Source organism: Stegodyphus dumicola, chromosome 1 (genome assembly GCF_044657685.1).
Source record: "Stegodyphus dumicola isolate Sdum_Otavi_A_Nest chromosome 1, ASM4465768v1".
Lineage (NCBI taxonomy): Eukaryota > Metazoa > Arthropoda > Arachnida > Araneae > Eresidae > Stegodyphus > Stegodyphus dumicola.
In genome coordinates, this window is record NC_140768.1 from 92,454,179 (window position 1) to 92,479,466 (window position 25,288).

The 25,288-nt window shown below is 34.7% G+C and overlaps 2 long non-coding RNA genes across 2 annotated transcripts; one reads left to right on the forward strand and one right to left on the reverse strand.

Annotated features, from left to right (window-relative positions):
• Positions 1–11,421: 11,421 nt before the first annotated feature.
• Positions 11,422–18,319, reverse strand: LOC118193490 (uncharacterized). The gene is made up of 2 exons (XR_015039489.1): positions 18,119–18,319; positions 11,422–12,070 (listed from the first exon to the last, which is right to left on the reverse strand). It is a non-coding gene; the product is annotated as an uncharacterized LOC118193490 (long non-coding RNA).
• Positions 18,320–18,905: 586 nt separating this feature from the next.
• LOC146999149 (uncharacterized) lies at positions 18,906–20,401 on the forward strand. The gene is made up of 2 exons (XR_015039491.1): positions 18,906–19,065; positions 20,000–20,401. It is a non-coding gene; the product is annotated as an uncharacterized LOC146999149 (long non-coding RNA).
• Positions 20,402–25,288: the final 4,887 nt, after the last annotated feature.

The following is a 25,288-nucleotide window of genomic DNA, read 5'->3' on the forward strand; positions in this document are numbered from 1 at the left end:
AAATATCGGAAGATTAAAGCTGTTATCTTATTCTTGAACCGGGATGATAACGCCTCATATAATATTGCAGCGGCTGATCTATTGTCCTAGAAAACTGGATGACACCCCCTTTCCCTGTTTAGTCTTGCCAGCGACTGCTGCTATCCTTAAAGCTCAACTCCATTGCTGAGCTACTCAGTGGCGTAAAGGGGGTGTATGATGCGCCGTCGCAGAGGGGCGCCAAATGGTCTCCAAACAAGATTTTCATCATATCACTGTGTTTTTTTCGGGAAGGGGGGCGCCAAAAAGGTATTTTGCCCCGGGCGCCAGTTATGCTCGCCACTCCACTGGAGCTACTCAGATCTTTTGTTTGCAACACTACAGAAGACACTGCCTCCGACGAGAAGGCATGAAAGTCCGCAAAGCGATCAAAACACCATGAGATTGTTTCGTAGTGATATCAGTGTTATAGCTAGAGACGGGCGAGGGTGGACAACTGTCCCTGGGCGTAGTGTCACGGAAATGCCAAACTGACGAAGTTTTAGAATGAAACGGTTTCCATACTTAGAAAACAGAAGGGTGTATGAAATCTGCAGTTGTCTTTAGGCGCTGAAAACTATAGCCAAGTCTTTAGCCATATTGGATGTCCAGTAATAGATTGCATGCATCTTAGGATGTCACCCACTGTCACCACCACCAGATGATGGGAGTCATTAGCATAGATATCGCATCATCTAAAGACGACTCTCCAGTGGCCGAGCGGTAAAGCCGATCAACTCGGGACGGGCCTCGAATCCCGGCGAGCAGATTGGCTGCTAACTAAGCGTTTTCATGGTTTCCATATGTGTAACCTATATACAGTCCAATTTCCCTTAGAAAGTCTTTCACGAAGCCATCCCTTCCCTTAGACAGGTAGCCCTCGAATGTTTCACCATAACTAAATAAACTGAACCCAACTCATCATCTGTAAGAGAAGATATCAGTTCTTCATATCCTGGCGTGGTTGTTTGTGGAAAACCACTACCAGAGTTGGATTAGCCATTAAGGAAAGTAAGCACGTGCTTAGGGCATCAGGTAAAGGCGGCGTTACTAAAAGGTGCTTAAAGATTCAAACAAAGAGTGCAAAGGGTCCACAAAAATAAAATTCTCACTGCAGATTTTAGAACATACCTAGTGCACTTAATCCAAGCCCGAGAAAGAGGGAATGATGAGAAAGAGGCGTTATACTATAGATGTATGTGGAGGCAGCAAAATCTTTGAAGTGCTACGGGCATATAAAAGTCTAATTTGGCAATGAGCATTACTAAACATTCTGATAGCTGCTCCCTTTGTTCTGTAATCCAAACTACTGACATGATGTGTATAGTCGCACTTTGGCGTTCTTTCAAACTTCCAGACAAAGTCGTCCAGATATTGTCTATAGAACTGTCACGCTGAGACTACAAATCGATGTTGTTAAAACCGAGTGTACTGTGCAGTAGCTTCCGTTCATGTTTTGAGCATACATCATGCTTTATACCCTCTCCTACACCCCATAGATGTCATGCTACGTATATGTGCATGCTGTACAATACCGGACCCTAAGTGATCTCCTAATTGATCTTTTTGTTGCATCTTCTTGTTTGTACTAACGTTACATTAATTTCTCCATTTCATTCTTAATTTTTATTATTTATATAATTGCAGAACTGATCAGCTATCGTGGATGACTTCTTAAATCGCAATATTTTACAGGAGCGGAAGCACGCTGTCCACTAGGAAGGTTGGGATTTATGCTACTGACCGGGAAATTCGCTTAGCTACATATAGGAACTGTGTGCAGCCAAAATAAAATAAGATACTAAGTCACTAATTTTCTCTTTCCTTACGCTTTGCTTCGTGTTCTAATTAGAAGCACGTTCGGCTGGCAATAGGGAAGTCCAGAATGCAAATCCTGGGGCGGTCATTCGCTGATATTTTCTATTTCAAATAAATACCTAAAGGCTCAACCAACTAACCAAGTGGTTCCCAAACTAAAATGTGGTAGACGATAATTCTTCACCACCAGCAGGTGGCGATTAGGTTACCACCTCCCCAACTGCCTTTTAAATGGGGAAGAATGTACGGAATTTTCTTTTTTCTCAACGCATGCTTTCATGATGTAATTAGAAGCACTTCTGGATGGCAGTCTTTAAGCCCAGATTTCGAATCCAGGATAGGTCATTTCTGATTTTTTTTTTTGGGCTCCTAAATAAACCTAATATTATACATCACCGTTCTATGGTGCTCTACACTCATCTACAATAGCACAATCTCAAATAGAGCTACCAGTGCTTTAATATCGAGATTAGTGTACATAGTGACTCTGAAATTGCAGTTTCGATGGTAATGGTTCAGAGGCACATGTTCTACTGTAGTGTGGATTAGGTTAACATGTCTTTCTGGAGCTGTTTCCAAAGCAGAAGGGTGCTGATCATTCTACAGATTTAAGGCGAATGATAAGGCCTTTACCGAAGCTTATAAGTTGGGTAAATCAATGTCTACATGATCTTTTTTCTGATTACATACTTTTTGTTTTGTGTCATATGGGGACAAACTGTATACTAGTTTTTATGCCTGCTTTGAATCAGACACTAATTTTTGTTTGCAGCACCACTATAGGGTTTGCAGTCATACCCTGCTACACGACACTTGAACCATTAGCATCTATGTTCACATATTGCTCAATTGATTTATTAGTTATAGCTTATGTGCATACATTTCTTTGTCATATGTGTATGTATTTTAATATGAATCTTTTGTAAAAAATAAATTAGACTTGCATATATGCATAGGCAAGCTAGTTTGCTATACGAAAATAAAATAAAATTAAAAACCCTGTTCCTTAGACCATATCAACTGGCTGTTTACCGAAGTCTCATATATTGCTATAGCACCAGATGTTAAATTTAAATCGACCACTTCATTTGAAAGTTATAAAATGGACATTTGTATACTATGTTATCTTTTAGTACATGCTCAGCTGTTGAATTTTTATGGCAAAGGTCCTGAGGGGTATCTGCTTAAAAGAAGAGATGCCCTTCTTTGAGCACTTTTTGAATGAAACTGACTTGTATTCATATTAAACATAGGGAAAACTGTAAAAACAGAGATGTAGCTAACCCATTTGATAGAATTCAAACCTAAATTGTATCACCAGTATTCTGTGTCTTATCTATTCGAGAACCGACACCGGTGGGTATTCTTCTAAAGCAAGATTTTGGTTTATGTTTGCATATAGATATTACTTATGCAGTAGATCATTATCAGACATATAAAAATTGTGATATCATTGAATGAAATTAAAAAAAATAATAATTCCATTTTGCTACAAACTTCATACACAGAAAACAAGAGAAATAATGCTTTGAATTTTGCTCATCAGAAGAAGCATTAAATAATACAGCACTTTTGATGAGGACAGTTAATTGGTGTGTATATGCATTTTAATCAGTGAGCTGTTCTAAAAGATGTTTCATGGAATGGTCAGACTTTCTTAATTTCTCAACCAGACTAGTAGCATTGTTCATCTGACATGAGACAAACTTAAATTAAGATATACATAATTTTTAAAACAGGGCACATAAATTTCTATATAATGGTTAACATAAATTATATTTTATGTTAGCCATTAGATAGAAAACTGGCTAAATAAACAGAAAATCTAAAAAATACAGCCGCCTATTCCACAAACAAAAAAAGGACAAATAATCTTAAAATGAACTCAATGATTGCAGACTGTAAAGAACGCTCCTGAACTCTACTAGAAAGACCTATGATGCTCTTGACTAGAGAGAACGTCGTTAGCAAACTCCTCACAGTACGAGTACTATAATTCATTTTAACACCTTATTTAAAGAACTGTGAATGGCAACGACTTAACTGAGAATTACGCATGCGTAAAGAGATGAGATTTCTGTGAGACGCCTGTCAGTGAGAGAAGAGTTTGGGAAGCTCCGCGAGCGAGCTGAGGTGTGGAGACTTTGTTTGTCGAGTGATGACGAGTACCATCTTCGTTAATGTCTCTGATTGTGTCACCAGCTCGGATATCTACTAAAGTTTTCTAAATGTATTAATGTTGTATCTGTGATATGTTGTGTTATTAAAATGTGATGCATCACCACTATCAGTGTTGATTCCGTTCCCACTGAAGCATCCACGACGTCACAGACGAAAAGAAAATAAAAAAAATTGGAGGTTCCACCGAGATATGTGTGACAAGAGACCAGGTATGTGTTCTCCACAATATTCATTTCCAGGCCTGAAGTGTATAATGTAGTTATTTATTACTTATTAGGAAAATCAATTCCCAAAGCAGAAGTAGCACATCAGTGCATAAGAGTTTTAAACACTCAATGTGTTTGGTTTATAGTATATCTAACAAGATATTTTCCTGTTGTGGTATATTCGGGAAAACATTTTCCCATTAACACGTAGCACATCAGTGCATTTTATAGCACGTCAGTGCATAAAAGTTTTAAGAAAATCAAAGTGTTGCATTTATATATCTAACGAGATATTTTTCTTTTGTATGATAATGGCGAAAATCCATTCCCATAAATAAACAGCACATCAGTGTATTTATGTTTAACGTTTCGCTATAAATTGGTGTGATAGAATCTGAACTGTTTATTTTGTGTATATGTGAAAGCACATCAGTGCAATATTGCAATTTTCATTTCTAAGTCATTAGAAGAAAATTTATGTTAAATTCTTAAGAAAGAAATAAGTTGTTGATTATATTAAAAACTTGTTACTTTTGTTTTCTCATGAAAGCACACCAGTGCTGTATTTTAATATGATGTGTTTTTTTGGATAAGTAGAATGTTAACTTTTTATCATTTCATTGTATAAAAATTAAAACTTGAGCAGTAAAGAAATGTTCTAATAGTGTTCTAATTTAAACCTGCGCCTATCGAATTTACGTAGCAATTGCGTTGGCCATATGTTTGCTAGCGGAAGTAGCTGTCATGAAAACGATACTTAATTAAAGGTGTTTATATTTATTGGCGCCACTCTGGTTTTTTTTTTCTGTCTGGCTGTACCAAATGAAAAGAATTTGTTATTATTTTTTTTATACGAAGTATTCAGTAAGGTTGTTTATTCGTTTTATGTTTGAATGGAAATAAATCGAAAATGATTAATGCTTTTATTAACCTTTTATTTATTTGCCTAATTTTGTAAGAAAGAAGAAAGTGTTTTTTATATCTCTGATATATTTTTATGTGTATTATTTGTGAATAACTATTTGAGTTTTTATTTGTTTTGAGCAATTACTTTTGTGAAAATGGCATTTTTGGGAAAAGCTAAGAAAAGGGATCTATTCCTTGTCGCTTCAGAACTTGGGGAAATAGCTTTAGAAGATATGAAAGTGATAGATTTAAAACAATTAATAACGAATAGTAAAAATTATGAGGAAGAATTTGTTAAAAATTTGTTAGAAAGTATTATGACTGATAGAATAGAAAAGGAAAACTTAGAGAAGCAAACAAGAGCGAAAGAACTACAGTTAGACCAGGAAGCTAGGGAGAGGGAATTTCAGATACTACAACAAAATAAAGAAATTGAAAAGCAACAGTTAGAACTAGAATGCCTTAAAGCAAAACAGAACACTGAATCTGCTAAACCTGGAGGTGAAACGGTATTTAATCAGAATTTTCAGAAACTTATGCCCAAGTTTAATTTAAAAACTGATGATATCAGTTTATTCTTAGAACTTTTTGAGAGGCAAGCTAAAGTTCTAAAATTGCCCACGGATCAATGGGTGTCATATCTCATTGGTGTCCTTCCGGTTGAGGTAAATAATATAATTGCTAGGGAGCCTGAAGAACAGGCTAGAGATTACCAACATATTAAAGAATTACTACTTAAAAGATTTAAATTAAGTGCGGAGAAGTTTCGACAACTTCTTGTTAAGACTCAGAAAAATCCGGATTCTACGTGGTACGATTTTTATCACGAAATTAAGACATTTTTAGATGGGTGGCTCAAGGGATTAAAAGTCGAAACATTTGAGCAACTCAAGGATTTAATGTTGGTAGATCAGATTAAAAGGCGCACGCCTAATGAGTTTAAGGAACATTTTATAGATGAATGGGCCACGATCACTTCACCAAAACAGTTGGTGGGTAAAATAGAGGAATTTGAAAATGCGAAAAAGACGATGGTTGGGAAAACGAAATTGGGTGAACTGAAAACGAAAATATCAGGTAGACAAATGGGTGTTTTTCAGTCCACTGGTAACGTTTTCAAAAATAGAAAAAACCCTCAAGTTACACAATTTAAAAAAGATGATGATGCACGCAATGTTGGGAAAAAGTCAGACTCGGATTTTGATAGGAGAAAAAGACTCCAGTGCTATGAATGTGGATCTTTTGACCATTTACGTCCTCAGTGCCCTAATTTTAAAACCCAAAAGGCAGATTTGTATCGGATAAGCGGGAGATCAGAAAAGAATCTGTTAGATCCCTATACGTTAAATGGAAGAGTAAATGGTTTTGAAGTACCTATTCTGAGAGATACAGGAGCCACGGTAGATATTATTTGTCAGAAATATGTAGACATAGATCGAATGAAGGGAGAACACGTGTGGGTTCGACATTTGTTGGATGATCATATGACTTGTTTACCTGTTGCTGAAGTAGATATTGAATGCGATTTGGGTACAGTAACCACCAAAGCAGCTGTTATAGGAGACCACTTAGACCAAGGGCGATATATATTAGGCAACCAGACAACGGCTCTTCTCAGAGGAACTGAGAAAAATTATTCGTCGTGTGTCGGTAATGTTAATGCTGTCGTTACTCGATCTCAAGCACGACAATTAAAGGAAGCGGAAAATTTAAGTGAGACGAATCAAAATTCTGAGCAGAATGAGTTAGAATTGGAAGAGGAGGACGATGCTCATGAGAGGTCTGAAAACAGAGAGATATTACCTCCTGTCGACCTTTGTGTCCCCACAAGTCCTGCAATTCAAATTGACTCAAGTACTTTTATTGACGAACAACAAAAAAGTAAAGAACTTGCCCCTTTATTAGAACTAGTAAAAAGCGGAAGTAAAACAAGTTATGGGATTAAAAATGGAGTTTTAGTAAAAAAGAAGGTAAATAAGTTAGGAGGAGAAGAACATTTAATTGTTGTTCCAGAAAACCTCAGAGAGCAAATTAAAGCAATTTGTCATGAAGGAACTTCAGGTCACTTAGGAGTTCTGAAAACAAAAGACCGGTTACTAAGACATTTTTTCTGGCCAAATTGTTATAAAGACATTGAGGAATTCGTTAAAACATGTGACTCCTGTCAACGTGTAGGAAAAGCAAGTGACAAAAAGAAAGCACCGTTGGTAATAGTACCTGTGATTTCTGAAGTCTTTAGTAAGGTTAATGTAGATGCTTGCGGGCCTATGCCTACATCTACTGAAGGTAATAAATATCTTATTACAGTTATGTGCTTAGCATCTAAATATCCTGACGCCGTCCCGGTACCGGATATAACGTCGAAATCTGTTTTAAGTGCACTCTTGCAGGTATTTAGTCGGATGGGCTTTCCAAGGGAGGTTCAAACTGATCAAGGGAAATCTTTTATGAGTCGCTTAACCGTTGAATTTTTGAAGAGGTTTGGTATAAAAATTTCCAGAAGTTCGGTTTACCACCCCCAGAGCAATCCTGTAGAACGGTTCCATAGGTCAATAAAAAGGGTTTTAAAGGTATTATGTATTGAAGCTGCCCCAAATTGGGAAGTACAATTACCTGCCGCTCTCTTTGCCCTGCGAACAGTAACGCATGATAGTACAGGATTTAGTCCAGCTGAATTAGTGTACGGGACCAACCTCAGAACACCTGTCGCATTATTGTATGAGAAATGGTTAGATCCTCAGGAAAAAGAAGATACCGTAATAGAATATGTTTTCGAATTAATCAATAGGTTAAAGAAAAGTAGAGAATTAGCTACAGAGGAAATGGAAGAGGTGAGAGACAAAAGGAAGAAATGGTATGACAAAAATGCCGTGAAAAGGGAATTCCAGCAAGGAGATTCTGTATTAGTATTAGCAGTGAACCAACCCCATAAACTCGCTCCTCAGTGGAAACGGCCGGGGAAAATAGAGAAAAGATTATCAGAAACAAACTATGTGGTTAGTTTTGAAGGGAATCAGGAAGGGAATAAAGTGTATCACATCAATATGTTAAAACCTTATCATAAGAGACCTGAATTTTTGAATATGGTACTCCTTGACAACGAGGATATAGTTGAACCCTCGGAATTAGAGGAGGATTTTCCTTATATGTTAACTGACCCCAATGTGTTTGATTTTAATGAAATAATAGCAAAAGGTAATCTTAAAGAAAGACTTAGTGATGAACAAATCCTGCAGTTGGGAAAGTTGTTGGTAAAGTTTTCTGCTATATTTTCGAATATTCCAGGGAAAAGAAATTTAGTCGAACATGATATCGAACTAATCAGTGACAAACGCGTACAGCATAAGCCTTATAGAATGACAAATCGACAGAACGAAATTCTTAGAGTCGAGATTGAAAAAATGTTAAAATACAAGATTATTGAACCAGGACCCTCTGAGTATACTTCACCCATGATCCTTGTTGAAGCACCAGGTAAGGATCCTAGGCCGTGTATTGATTACAGAAAGTTAAACGAAATAACGCGTACTGAGTTCTACCCAATCCCCAATATAGAGCAACGTGTTAAAACTGTTGCAGCAGCCAAATTTGTCACCTTGATATACTTAACTAAAGGTTATTGGCAAATTCCGCTGACCCCTAGGGCTCAGAAAATCGCTGCATTTGCTACAAATTTTGGCGTATATAGGCCATTGCGAATGTCATTTGGGCTTAAAAATGCTCCTTATTATTTTAGTAAAATGATGAGCGAAATATTGTGCGGATGTGAGAAACATGCGACCCCTTATTTAGATAATATTGCTATTTTTTCTGAAACGTGGGAGCAACATTTACAACATTTACATGAAATTTTAGAAAGAATAAGAAAAGCCAATTTAACTATTAAACCCTCTAAGTGCAAGTTTGCACAAGAAGAAGTGCAATATCTCGGTCACATAGTAGGTCGAGGAAAACGTTCTCCAGCAGAACTAAAAATCGAGGCGGTTCAAAATTTTCCTGTTCCCACAACTAAAACTGAGATTAGAGCTTTCTTAGGGTTAGCTGGATACTACAGACAATATATACCCATGTTTTCTGCTATAGCCGCACCTTTGACAGATTTGTTAAAAGGGAATAACAAAAAGGGTAAAATTGTTTGGAATGATGAATGTAATGAATCATTCAAATCCTTAAAAGAAAAGCTATCTAGTAGGCCTGTGCTACATGCACCCGATTTTTCTAAACCATTTATACTACAGACAGACGCGTCAGATCAAGGATATGGTGTTGTTTTAGCCCAAAAGGATGATAAAGGAAAAGAACATCCCATATTGTATCTCAGTAAAAAATTTACTGATAGTGAGCGGAAGTATTCCACCACTGAAAAAGAGTGTGCCGCAATTCTGTATCGAATAAAAAAACTGAAAGGGTATATAGATGGGCAGACTAAATTTTCAATTCAAACGGACCATAATCCCCTAGTATGGCTAAAAAATAATGCAGGTAGAAATGGTCGATTATTACGCTGGGCCTTAGCCTTGCAATCTTATAATTTTACGACACATCATAAAAAGGGAAGTAACAACTTAAATGTAGACTGCTTAAGTAGAAACTCTGTACATGCCAGTTAAATAGACTAGTTATCATTTCTTTTAAATTGTTTTGTTATTTGATTATGTATATTGTATTTTTTTTTTTAAATTCATACTATATAGTAAATTGTTAACTTGATTCATAAAGACAAAATTTCTGTGTTGGTTTTTCATATATTGTATATGTATTGTTATATGTATTTTTTATGATGGCCTGGTTATGAGAGTGGAGAGCCTTTGTAACAGTGTGGTTTAAAATTAACTGGTGAAATGTTGAACAATCTGTATTGAAACCAGAAACTGTGAACTGTGAAGGTTTACTTCTCCTGTGTCCGGAGAAGAAACTGGAGGCGGAAGGTGTTTGTTTGTAGCGAACGCCTGCCTGAACTTCTATTTTATCCTGCAAAGTTTTGTTTCCTCTGTGTCCGAGGAAAACAAAATCTGGAGGCGGAAGGAGTTAGTCTGTAAAGAACGCTCCTGAACTCTACTAGAAAGACCTATGATGCTCTTGACTAGAGAGAACGTCGTTAGCAAACTCCTCACAGTACGAGTACTATAATTCATTTTAACACCTTATTTAAAGAACTGTGAATGGCAACGACTTAACTGAGAATTACGCATGCGTAAAGAGATGAGATTTCTGTGAGACGCCTGTCAGTGAGAGAAGAGTTTGGGAAGCTCCGCGAGCGAGCTGAGGTGTGGAGACTTTGTTTGTCGAGTGATGACGAGTACCATCTTGGTTAATGTCTCTGATTGTGTCACCAGCTCGGATATCTACTAAAGTTTTCTAAATGTATTAATGTTGTATCTGTGATATGTTGTGTTATTAAAAAGTGATGCATCACCACTATCAGTGTTGATTCCGTTCCCACTGAAGTATCCACGACGTCACAAGACTATAGTAATAACAATTCATTCAAAATGAATGTAGATACAATATTTTACTTTTAAACATGTCAAGAAACTTGTAGTGATCATCCAGCTAATTCAGTTTGCTTTTAAAATAGTGTGCATTGAAATTAAAAAAAAAAAAAAAAAAAAAAAAAAAAAAAAACAAGGATTTAAAGAAAAAAGAACAAGAGCTTTTCATTATTAAAAACTGTTATGACCTAGAAGAAATCTAATCATATCCTTTCACATTACCATCCATGCACACCAATCACATAATCATCCAGCTAGTTGGAGAAAAATGGTTTTAGGTAATGAATTATTTTGCTTTTTCAATTCCCCTGATATGAAACTCAGCCAGATCAGGTTCATGAATTTAATTGTAAAATACGGGTATTGAGAAGCAACTGTCATTGGCGAAGGGCTTGGGCATATTGTAGATGACAGTAGGAATCTGCCCCATAGTTATCCCTATGGGACGGACGGATAGAGGACTAATGTCAATTTCAAAAATATGTCTCTGCAATAATATTTTATTAAATTAATTATGTGGGGTTTGTTTGGTGCATTATGAAAAATGAGCACTATTTATGAACAACTTAAGATACTTAACAGTAAATTATCATCACATACATCACAAAAAAGAAATGTATCTCTTTGAGTGCGCATATAGTGAGCTTGGATATATATATATATAAAAGTATATTTTATTTAGTATTATAATATATTATTCTTTTTCATATTTTTATGTTAAATGATAATTCTTAAATAGATAAGAATGAATGAATTTATAAAAACAATCATCTAAACCTTTATAATAAATGACACCTAAAGGTTTTCTCAAAATTTAATACAGTTATTCCCATACATGTTGATTTGGCATCCATAGTTGTTATGGCCAAACTATTATAATGCAAATAACAGAAGAAAAAAAAAATACAAAATGCATTTTAAATGAGAACAGGCCACATCATGCCAAAATATTTTGTACTAAAATTCCAATCATAAGCAAAAATATACAAGTATAAAATAAAAAAATTAAAAAAATATTGTTCTGACATCAAATACAAAACTGCTTACTTTGCTTATAGTACTTAACATTTTATTCAGGGTTAAATTAAAACATCAAAATTCTCAACATTAGAGATACAGAAAATGTATTAAAAAAATGTATATGATATAGTATACAATCTCAGCATGCACAATTTATCAATTAAATTTGACTTCCTTTATACGTATTTTTCAAATCATGAGAAACAGTTTTTGGCTGATTTTTGTGATGAAACATTAGAAGATATTTTCCAAGAAGAGATGCTTTAAGGCAAACTGGCTTGCATTCATATTACACGTGGAAAAATCATGACGACGCTTATGCAGGCAGTCCATTCACCAGGATTCAAGCTATTAGTGTTCAGCTTCTCACCAGCTTGTCCACTGGCACACAACAGCCTCTTGTAATACATTATCTGCAGACATGAAATCCTGTATTTATATGAAAAGAAAAAGTTATACATTCAATATTAATTACAAAACCCATTTTCATACATGCCTACTGACAAATTATAAGTAATCCTCAACTCATGATGAGTATTGTTCCAATAGTTCCATCATAAGTTCATACTGATGTAACTCAGGGTCTTAATAAAATTATACCTAGGTATGTTTGATTATATTGTTATGAATAAGGCTTCTGTTTTACATGAAAATGGTTTAAGGAGGTATAAACTTATGTGACATTTATAAACAATTTATTTGCATACATTCACATGAATTTTATAAAATTAATACATATACATCCCTTTCATTAGTTGATAAGAACAAAAATATATACAAAATTCTTTTAATTAAAATAATGGATAAGTAACTGTTACTTATTTGAAAGAATTATTGTAAAATACAACTTAGTGAAAAATTATTATTCAGGTATGATCAGAATCCTATAAAAACAATGCATGTATGCATAAGCTGTTTATATTTTTCTGTAAAATAAACATTTGATCTGGACAACTGCATACTTTTATTTTAAGATGCTTTTTTAGTTAGGACTACCTAATATACACTAATGTTTGTGAAAATCACAACCATGAAGGAATTATGCACTTTGAACCAAACTTACATGAAATGTAAAGTGAGTTAAGACATACAAATGATTAGAATTACAAAGGGATTATGCATGCATGAAACGAGAACTGGCAGTTGTAAAGGACTGTAAAGTTGGGCTGAAATCTGTTTATCATCCTCCGTCTGCAGTGAACATTTAATTTGTGCTCAGTATGCCTCGTCAACAGCAGAGGATGCCATACCAACAAGTTTGAACGAGGCCACATCGTCTGTATGCAAGAGGGTGGACTTTCATATCAAACAATTACAGCCCGCACGCAGCACAATGCCACAACAGTGATGCATGTTTGGAAGAAATGGACAGCGAGAACCAAACAAGGTGAAATCCTGGCAATGGGGCACACAACAGCACAGGACGACAAACACCTCATCTGCATGGCTGTGATGGATTGTAGAGCATCCTCTCGTATATTAGTACAATATTGGAGCACGGTTACAAGTGTTCGTCGCTGTCTGCTGCAACATGAACTGCATGTAAGGGTTCCTCTACGCAGGATTGCCCTGTCGCTGAGTAACATATGCCTCCGACTTCGGTGAGCACTGCAACTCAGTGCGTGGCGTGCTCTGTGGCAACAAGTTGCTTTCTCCAACAAATCTTGCTACAATCTGGAGTATAATGATGACAGAGTATGCATTATTTGATGCATTCCAGGCACTATATTTTAGGGGAAAAAATGCCTGTGCACAAGCCTTTTTTAAGGTACAATAGGTTTTGCATCTTCCCCAGATATGTTGCTCAATCAGCATGCCTAGGATTTCATCGGTCAGCGACTCGCACGTACAGCTAGTGGGCCACACACTGAACTTTCACATCAATTCAAAGCCATTCCCCAGGATTACATTCAGAACCTATACGATTCAATGCCACGATGTGTACAGGCTCTCGCTCAGCATGACAGAAACCCAAAGTACTGATTTTCCAACTTTCGTTTTTTTTTTTTTTTTTTTTTTTTTTTTTTTTTTTTTTTTTTTTGTTTGTAAATGTGATCGTTTACTTGTATCACTATTGGTAATATGCGGAATAAATTTCATTCATTTCCGACAATTCCTTCATGGTGTTGCATTTTTCACAAACATTAGTGTGTCTACAGCATCCAGTGCCTGCTCAGCATCCTCTCGTATGTTACTGAAGATAAATGACTAACTGAAGACAATTTTTAATCTCTATTGAAATGCCCGTAATGATTCATTGCTAAGCACAGAATCTTAAATAACACTTGTCACTCCTAGCAATGCCTCATTCTGCCTCTAGTCCATCATCAGAAAACTCCATCAACCTGCTGTGGAGGAAGCTCCACGTTTATAAAATCATTGCCATCATCTTCAAAGGCAGAATTACAGAGGTTCTGGGAATCCCATATTATCTTTAAATTCTTTCAAAGCTTTTCTCAAGCCTTTTCTTGTACAATGCAATCATAAAATGCTTGTTAAAATTCTACTCAGTATCAACTGTAATCTCCAAATGCGGCTTTATGAATTTGTGTCCATCATCTATACAAATTACACTGACCAAAAAAAAAAAAAAAAAAAGCATTATCTAATTTTTAAAATTACATTATCTTTCGGCTATGCCGAACTGGATGACGAAAGGGGCAATTCTCAGAACCCGCACATTTCCAGGAAACCCGTTATCGCTCAGATTGGGACCACGTGATCCTTCAGAAGCAGAACTTTCATCTGATTGGTTCATTTCTAACCCGGACAGAGTTTCAGCTGAAACATTTTTGGCGAGGTTTGAAGAAATATCACATAGCCGCTACATTGTTTCTGTAGCTAGGTGGGATTCTTTTTTTTCTAAGAATCCTCCCATTTAAACCAGTGATACCAAAAACTTGTTTCTCAGGAAAGTCCCGTCTAGCAGGGACTGTTGATAGAAGTAAATAACCGCTTTAATCAACACTCACTAATAATATAGTAAAATCACAATGACCAAAATTAGCCTCAATCCACTATGTCTAATCCGTTTTCAAAACACATGTTTCACTTTTGTGATAAGAGGAGAGTGGAATGTGGAAATGAACATGAGCTCAGCATAAGAGCGTATAGGTAGTGATCACTTTAGGTTTTCTACAAATGACATTCAGTGGATGAGTTGAATGTTGCCTTTTTTTCCCTCCGAGATAGCTAGATGGTGTTACTAGGTAGCTTAAAGTACAGTCAAAAGTCTTTAATCTGGAATGATCTATAATCCGGACCTCAAAGCTACAAACTTTCTGCACATGCTTAAATGCATGCGCATATGCGTTTAATGTATAATGGACGGTATAAGCTAAGCTAAAATTATCTATTTCAGTTAATGTTGCAGATCGCGTTGTTCCTTATTCTTCTAATTGGATCCGGCTTATTATTTTTTGCAGACTGTTAGAGCAATTTTATAAAAAGTAAGCTTGAACTTTCGATTATGTCAAAAAGAGTTTCCGATTCTGGAGATATCAAAGGTTTTACAAGCGAAAGCACGTTTTGATGTCCATGAAACAAAAAGTGGAATTGCTGCAAAAAATGGTTAAAGGCATGAAGAAAGTGACAGAGAGGTGATTTGTTTCTCTAACCATTCCGAAATCTGTTTATAATTTTCGCGCTGCTCTGCGGGAGAGGAGGGGGCAGATGTTTTCATTTTATTTGGCTTATAATTCCTCACTAAATGCAGTATTTCATCTCGATGTACTCCGTCTTTGATATGATTTAAATCAAATTCATCATTATAAATATCACGAATACACATGAAATAGTTTTCTGGTTGCAATTTTCTAATTTCAACTATGCGTAATGTATGCTTTACACATGCGCACGTTGAAAGAAAAATTTATTAAAGTAAACAAATAAATATTAAACTTTTTTTTGTAAATTTTGATACCCTTTAGATCATAATTGCTCTTTATTTCATATTTTTAATTTTATAATTTCTGCATGCCATCTTAAAAGATTTAAACTGATGAGCTATAATACAAAAAAACCGATAATCCGAAATCGCCGAAGAGTCCAAATTAAAGACTTTTGACTGTTTATGATAACCAAATGAGCACCACAGCATTTAATGGGTTAATATATGACATAATTACACAGATTGGAATTTGCTAGCAAGTTTGCCCTTGAAACAGAAAAGAAAATTAAAAATCCTGCTCCAAAGGACATTCCAGCTGGCAACTTTATGAAATTTATGTACTACTGTTACGAAATAATTTGATCCAGTTTTGTGAAATTAAAAAAATATATGGCATTAATGAACTATACAATCATCTGATGCATATTTTAACTTTGAATGTCAAATCAGAATAGGGTTTTTTTTTTTTTTTTTTTTTTTTTTTGGGCACTGTGGCTGATTCTTACCTTTAGTCATAAAGATGATTATTATGATGCATGTTGCTTTATCAAAGACCTGCCAATGATGGATTACTATATTTCCACCCCACTTTAGTGCTGAAATTTATTAAAAATATTTCCCTCATTTTCCACTTTTTTCAATAAATTAATTAGAACGAGCTTTCCTATAGTTTAAAATGTATTTGTTGATGTGGTAATCATTGTCTTACTTACAAAGACAAAATCCTATAAATACATACAAAGGTTACATTGAACCTTTCTTCTTGTAATTTTTTACCTTAATGCCAAATTAACACAAGAACTGTTGAAACACAGTGAAGCAAACACAAACTGACATTCATTCTATGATTTCAGCTGCATACTCAACTTCTTGCCTACGACTCCGCAGTTGTGCAATTCTAAGATGTTTCTTCAAGTAAAAAATTGGTCGATGTGTACATGGATACCGAGGATGTGTAATTCTTAAAAACGCACCAAGCAGTCGGTGATTTTTCATTGTTTTTCTTGAAGTCCTGTTCTAGATATTTTTGCATGTTTACAGAATTAATTCAAATTTGTAACCGGCGATATGATGAGTTAGCGATTTTCTAAAACACATGAAAACAATCGATTTGGCGACTTGGCAATTTTTTTAAAACTCGCCAATCTGGACCGTAATATCTAGTTTTACCATATTGCTGTTGTGAAAAGACATGTTTGAAGATGAGTACAAGTTTAACAATTTAAAAATACTGTAATCCTAAAAACAAATCATATGGACCATGGCAGACAAAAAAATAAGAAAGGCACTGCAAAAGCATATGGTTAGACATGGCCAGAATCTCATAAAAAATAGCACACATTAGCTTCTTGGCAAAACATACTTTGGCTCAACTTCGATGTTAATGTTTCTGGTTAAGCAGAATCAACACTAAAACTGGTTTGAAGTAAATGCTGCCAAATGAACACATAACTGAAATATTTGCTGATATTAAGAAAAATATTAATTTGTTCAGCTAGACATTTAGCACCAATGCTCATCCAATAACAACAACAAAATTGTAAATTTGTTCACAGAATGTAATAAGAAATTTGTGTAAATAAGTACATAAGCAACAACAACAACAAAAGGCACATCAATATCACTGCCACACCATAAAATTACGTTTGAATAAGAAAATAGAGTTATGCGCACAGCATTGAAAGAATACCTTTGAAGTACACCATATTCATTTCTTATCCTGAATCGAGCAGAACCATGTAATTATTTAATCTGCAACTACATTTTGAAATTTAATAATACACACAAATTATATACATTTAATACACATTTTGTACCGAAATTAAATAATTACAAATATAGTTTTTACTAACCTATACATGCAGAAATTCAGGGAAAAAAGATCGCATTTACCAGTTTGCTTTAAAAAAATGAATTAACATAAATAATTACAATTGAAAACCTATTCATTTAAGCAAATAATGGATTATAAATTTTAATTTTACCTTACAATCAAGAATGAGAATAGCCACATCACACCCACACCACGCTGCATACGGGCAAGAGAACATTAACTGGGCTGAATAACAAAACAACCATCACAGCAAAAGCTACTGCTTCTTGCTGCAATTTTTAATTTCGCTACAAATAACAGAATAATACTAGAATTGCTTACAATAAGTGTACATAGAATGTTAGGCTTTTGGTATTAATATTACACTCTCTAGCTCGGCTGAAGTTAATATGTTAATGTTTCTGGCTAAGCATGTTCAACTAGATGCATTATTAAAGCTGATTTCCAATAACGTCTGGAAAGTTGAGCGCAGATAACCAAAATATTTGCTCAGCCAGATATTTAACATTACTATTAATACGATATCGAAGAGAACATGAAAAAATGAGTATATTTGTTCAAAAGAACACAGAAATACAAGAATATATTACATTTCGCAGTATTTAAAGAAAAATGGGTGAATAAGTACATAAACGACACGAATTTTTTTTCTTCCTTTTAACTGCACACACAAACCAATAAACTATATACAATTCATAAATAATTTTGTATTCAAAGTTAATTAAATATTTACAAAATCAAAAATAATTCTTACCTATACATTCAGCAGAAAACGAATTATGCCTATAATTGCGGTCTGTGCAAGAAAAAAAATAATGATTAAAATTAATCAAAAAGACAATTAAATTTAAAAAATACTATTCATTTAAGTGGAAAAAGCATTAGAATTTTAATTTATTTGAATTTCAACTTAAAATTTGGAACAATAGATAACACTTGTATACTCACCACTACAACATCCCACCACGTCCGAGAACAAAATGGCGCTCGATTCGCATGGCACATTGGCAAAATTGGAGGCATGTTCACGCGCAGATGGTCTCTGCGCAACCAGTCGTACGTTTAGCATTTTTACCATGTTTGAGCTAGCCGTCCGACGTCGTACGGGTAGACACTTCCAGAAAATGGCGTAACTGATCGATTCTATATATTCAGTATTGCATCGATGATTCAATAAAGTTATAATACTCTTTTTCCAAACAAATGATTTAATTTGGGTAGAGCAAAATACAAAATTATGTTTTCCGTAAGCGAAAAAGGCTAAAACAAAGTATTCTAAAGATATAATACTTCTCAAGGAAGGGAAATATCGATTATGCAGTTAATCTGTACGTTGCCAGGAAGTGTCTACCCGTACGACGTCGGACGGCTAGCTCAAACATGGTAAAAATGCTAAACGTACGACTGGTTGCGCAGAGACCATCTGCGCATGAACATGCCTCCAATTTTGCCAATGTGCCATGCGAATCAAGCGCCATTTTGTTCTCGAACGTGGTGGGATGTTGTAGTGGTGAGTATACAAGTGCTATCTATTCCAAATTTTAAGTTGAAATTCAAATAAATTAAAATTCTAATGCTTTTTCCACTTAAATGAATAGTATTTTTTAAATTTAATTGTCTTTTTGATTAATTTTAATCATTATTTTTTTTCTTGCACAGACCGCAATTATAGGCATAATTCGTTTTCTGCTGAATGTATAGGTAAGAATTATTTTTGATTTTGTAAATATTTAATTAACTTTGAATACAAAATTATTTATGAATTGTATATAGTTTATTGGTTTGTGTGTGCAGTTAAAAGGAAGAAAAAAAATTCGTGTCGTTTATGTACTTATTCACCCATTTTTCTTTAAATACTGCGAAATGTAATATATTCTTGTATTTCTGTGTTCTTTTGAACAAATATACTCATTTTTTCATGTTCTCTTCGATATCGTATTAATAGTAATGTTAAATATCTGGCTGAGCAAATATTTTGGTTATCTGCGCTCAACTTTCCAGACGTTATTGGAAATCAGCTTTAATAATGCATCTAGTTGAACATGCTTAGCCAGAAACATTAACATATTAACTTCAGCCGAGCTAGAGAGTGTAATATTAATACCAAAAGCCTAACATTCTATGTACACTTATTGTAAGTAATTCTAGTATTATTCTGTTATTTGTAGCGAAATTAAAAATTGCGGGGATACTCAGATAACCGGCACTTGGCGAACTTCCAGAAATCGAAACAATTATTCAAATAAGTAACAGTTACTTATCCATTATTTTAATTAAAAGAATTTTGTATATATTTTTGTTCTTATTAACTAATGAAAGGGATGTATATGTATTAATTTTATAAAATTCATGTGAATGTATGCAAATAAATTGTTTATAAATGTCACATAAGTTTATACCTCCTTAAACCATTTTCATGTAAAACAGAAGCCTTATTCATAACAATATAATCAAACATACCAAGGTATAATTTTATTAAGACCCTGAGTTACATCAGTATGAACTTATGATGGAACTATTGGAACAATACTCATCATGAGTTGAGGATTACTTATAATTTGTCAGTAGGCATGTATGAAAATGGGTTTTGTAATTAATATTGAATGTATAACTTTTTCTTTTCATATAAATACAGGATTTCATGTCTGCAGATAATGTATTACAAGAGGCTGTTGTGTGCCAGTGGACAAGCTGGTGAGAAGCTGAACACTAATAGCTTGAATCCTGGTAAATGGACTGCCTGCATAAGCGTCGTCATGATTTTTCCACGTGTAATATGAATGCAAGCCAGTTTGCCTTAAAGCATCCCTTCTTGGAAAATATCTTCTAATGTTTCATCACAAAAATCAGCCAAAAACTGTTTCTCATGATTTGAAAAATACGTATAAAGGAAGTCAAATTTAATTGATAAATTGTGCATGCTGAGATTGTATACTATATCATATACATTTTTTTAATATATTTTCTGTATCTCTAATGTTGAGAATTTTGATGTTTTAATTTAACCCTGAATAAAATGTTAAGTACTATAAGCAAAGTAAGCAGTTTTGTATTTGATGTCAGAACAATATTTTTTTAATTTTTTTATTTTATACTTGTATATTTTTGCTTATGATTGGAATTTTAGTACAAAATATTTTGGCATGATGTGGCCTGTTCTCATTTAAAATGCATTTTGTATTTTTTTTTCTTCTGTTATTTGCATTATAATAGTTTGGCCATAACAACTATGGATGCCAAATCAACATGTATGGGAATAAATGTATTAAATTTTGAGAAAACCTTTAGGTGTCATTTATTATAAAGGTTTAGATGATTGTTTTTATAAATTCATTCATTCTTATCTATTTAAGAATTATCATTTAACATAAAAATATGAAAAAGAATAATATATTATAATGCTAAATAAAATATACTTTTATATATATATATATCCAAGCTCACTATATGCGCACTCAAAGAGATACATTTCTTTTTTGTGATGTATGTGATGATAATTTACTGTTAAGTATCTTAAGTTGTTCATAAATAGTGCTCATTTTTCATAATGCACCAAACAAACCTCACATAATTAATTTAATAAAATATTATTGCAGAGACATATTTTTGAAATTGACATTAGTCCTCTATCCGTCCGTCCCATAGGGATAACTATGGGGCAGATTCCTACTGTCATCTACAATATGCCCAAGCCCTTCGCCAATGACAGTTGCTTCTCAATACCCGTATTTTACAATTAAATTCATGAACCTGATCTGGCTGAGTTTCATATCAGGGGAATTAAAAAAGCAAAATAATTCATTACCTAAAACCATTTTTCTCCAACTAGCTGGATGATTATGTGATTGGTGTGCATGGATGGTAATGTGAAAGGATATGATTAGATTTCTTCTAGGTCATAACAGTTTTTAATAATGAAAAGCTCTTGTTCTTTTTTCTTTAAATCCTTGTTTTTTTTTTTTTTTTTTTTTTTTTTTTTTTAATTTCAATGCACACTTTTTTAAAAGCAAACTGAATTAGCTGGATGATCACTACAAGTTTCTTGACATGTTTAAAAGTAAAATATTGTATCTACATTCATTTTGAATAAATTGTTATTACTATAGTCTTGTGACGTCGTGGATACTTCAGTGGGAACGGAATCAACACTGATAGTGGTGATGCATCACTTTTTAATAACACAACATATCACAGATACAACATTAATACATTTAGAAAACTTTAGTAGATATCCGAGCTGGTGACACAATCAGAGACATTAACCAAGATGGTACTCGTCATCACTCGACAAACAAAGTCTCCACACCTCAGCTCGCTCGCGGAGCTTCCCAAACTCTTCTCTCACTGACAGGCGTCTCACAGAAATCTCATCTCTTTACGCATGCGTAATTCTCAGTTAAGTCGTTGCCATTCACAGTTCTTTAAATAAGGTGTTAAAATGAATTATAGTACTCGTACTGTGAGGAGTTTGCTAACGACGTTCTCTCTAGTCAAGAGCATCATAGGTCTTTCTAGTAGAGTTCAGGAGCGTTCTTTACAGACTAACTCCTTCCGCCTCCAGATTTTGTTTTCCTCGGACACAGAGGAAACAAAACTTTGCAGGATAAAATAGAAGTTCAGGCAGGCGTTCGCTACAAACAAACACCTTCCGCCTCCAGTTTCTTCTCCGGACACAGGAGAAGTAAACCTTCACAGTTCACAGTTTCTGGTTTCAATACAGATTGTTCAACATTTCACCAGTTAATTTTAAACCACACTGTTACAAAGGCTCTCCACTCTCATAACCAGGCCATCATAAAAAATACATATAACAATACATATACAATATATGAAAAACCAACACAGAAATTTTGTCTTTATGAATCAAGTTAACAATTTACTATATAGTATGAATTTAAAAAAAAAAATACAATATACATAATCAAATAACAAAACAATTTAAAAGAAATGATAACTAGTCTATTTAACTGGCATGTACAGAGTTTCTACTTAAGCAGTCTACATTTAAGTTGTTACTTCCCTTTTTATGATGTGTCGTAAAATTATAAGATTGCAAGGCTAAGGCCCAGCGTAATAATCGACCATTTCTACCTGCATTATTTTTTAGCCATACTAGGGGATTATGGTCCGTTTGAATTGAAAATTTAGTCTGCCCATCTATATACCCTTTCAGTTTTTTTATTCGATACAGAATTGCGGCACACTCTTTTTCAGTGGTGGAATACTTCCGCTCACTATCAGTAAATTTTTTACTGAGATACAATATGGGATGTTCTTTTCCTTTATCATCCTTTTGGGCTAAAACAACACCATATCCTTGATCTGACGCGTCTGTCTGTAGTATAAATGGTTTAGAAAAATCGGGTGCATGTAGCACAGGCCTACTAGATAGCTTTTCTTTTAAGGATTTGAATGATTCATTACATTCATCATTCCAAACAATTTTACCCTTTTTGTTATTCCCTTTTAACAAATCTGTCAAAGGTGCGGCTATAGCAGAAAACATGGGTATATATTGTCTGTAGTATCCAGCTAACCCTAAGAAAGCTCTAATCTCAGTTTTAGTTGTGGGAACAGGAAAATTTTGAACCGCCTCGATTTTTAGTTCTGCTGGAGAACGTTTTCCTCGACCTACTATGTGACCGAGATATTGCACTTCTTCTTGTGCAAACTTGCACTTAGAGGGTTTAATAGTTAAATTGGCTTTTCTTATTCTTTCTAAAATTTCATGTAAATGTTGTAAATGTTGCTCCCACGTTTCAGAAAAAATAGAAATATTATCTAAATAAGGGGTCGCATATTTCTCACATCCGCACAATATTTCGCTCATCATTTTACTAAAATAATAAGGAGCATTTTTAAGCCCAAATGACATTCGCAATGGCCTATATACGCCAAAATTTGTAGCAAATGCAGCGATTTTCTGAGCCCTAGGGGTCAGCGGAATTTGCCAATAACCTTTAGTTAAGTATATCAAGGTGACAAATTTGGCTGCTGCAACAGTTTTAACACGTTGCTCTATATTGGGGATTGGGTAGAACTCAGTACGCGTTATTTCGTTTAACTTTCTGTAATCAATACACGGCCTAGGATCCTTACCTGGTGCTTCAACAAGGATCATGGGTGAAGTATACTCAGAGGGTCCTGGTTCAATAATCTTGTATTTTAACATTTTTTCAATCTCGACTCTAAGAATTTCGTTCTGTCGATTTGTCATTCTATAAGGCTTATGCTGTACGCGTTTGTCACTGATTAGTTCGATATCATGTTCGACTAAATTTCTTTTCCCTGGAATATTCGAAAATATAGCAGAAAACTTTACCAACAACTTTCCCAACTGCAGGATTTGTTCATCACTAAGTCTTTCTTTAAGATTACCTTTTGCTATTATTTCATTAAAATCAAACACATTGGGGTCAGTTAACATATAAGGAAAATCCTCCTCTAATTCCGAGGGTTCAACTATATCCTCGTTGTCAAGGAGTACCATATTCAAAAATTCAGGTCTCTTATGATAAGGTTTTAACATATTGATGTGATACACTTTATTCCCTTCCTGATTCCCTTCAAAACTAACCACATAGTTTGTTTCTGATAATCTTTTCTCTATTTTCCCCGGCCCTTTCCATTGAGGAGCGAGTTTATGGGGTTGGTTCACTGCTAATACTAATACAGAATCTCCTTGCTGGAGTTCCCTTTTCACGGCATTTTTGTCATACCATTTCTTCCTTTTGTCTCTCACCTCTTCCATTTCCTCTGTAGCTAATTCTCTACTTTTCTTTAACCTATTGATTAATTCGAAAACATATTCTATTACGGTATCTTCTTTTTCCTGAGGATCTAACCATTTCTCATACAATAATGCGACAGGTGTTCTGAGGTTGGTCCCGTACACTAATTCAGCTGGACTAAATCCTGTACTATCATGCATTACTGTTCGCAGGGCAAAGAGAGCGGCAGGTAATTGTACTTCCCAATTTGGGGCAGCTTCAATACATAATACCTTTAAAACCCTTTTTATTGACCTATGGAACCGTTCTACAGGATTGCTCTGGGGGTGGTAAACCGAACTTCTGGAAATTTTTATACCAAACCTCTTCAAAAATTCAACGGTTAAGCGACTCATAAAAGATTTCCCTTGATCAGTTTGAACCTCCCTTGGAAAGCCCATCCGACTAAATACCTGCAAGAGTGCACTTAAAACAGATTTCGACGTTATATCCGGTACCGGGACGGCGTCAGGATATTTAGATGCTAAGCACATAACTGTAATAAGATATTTATTACCTTCAGTAGATGTAGGCATAGGCCCGCAAGCATCTACATTAACCTTACTAAAGACTTCAGAAATCACAGGTACTATTACCAACGGTGCTTTCTTTTTGTCACTTGCTTTTCCTACACGTTGACAGGAGTCACATGTTTTAACGAATTCCTCAATGTCTTTATAACAATTTGGCCAGAAAAAATGTCTTAGTAACCGGTCTTTTGTTTTCAGAACTCCTAAGTGACCTGAAGTTCCTTCATGACAAATTGCTTTAATTTGCTCTCTGAGGTTTTCTGGAACAACAGTTAAATGTTCTTCTCCTCCTAACTTATTTACCTTCTTTTTTACTAAAACTCCATTTTTTATCCCATAACTTGTTTTACTTCCGCTTTTTACTAGTTCTAATAAAGGGGCAAGTTCTTTACTTTTTTGTTGTTCGTCAATAAAAGTACTTGAGTCAATTTGAATTGCAGGACTTGTGGGGACACAAAGGTCGACAGGAGGTAATATCTCTCTGTTTTCAGACCTCTCATGAGCATCGTCCTCCTCTTCCAATTCTAACTCATTCTGCTCAGAATTTTGATTCGTCTCACTTAAATTTTCCGCTTCCTTTAATTGTCGTGCTTGAGATCGAGTAACGACAGCATTAACATTACC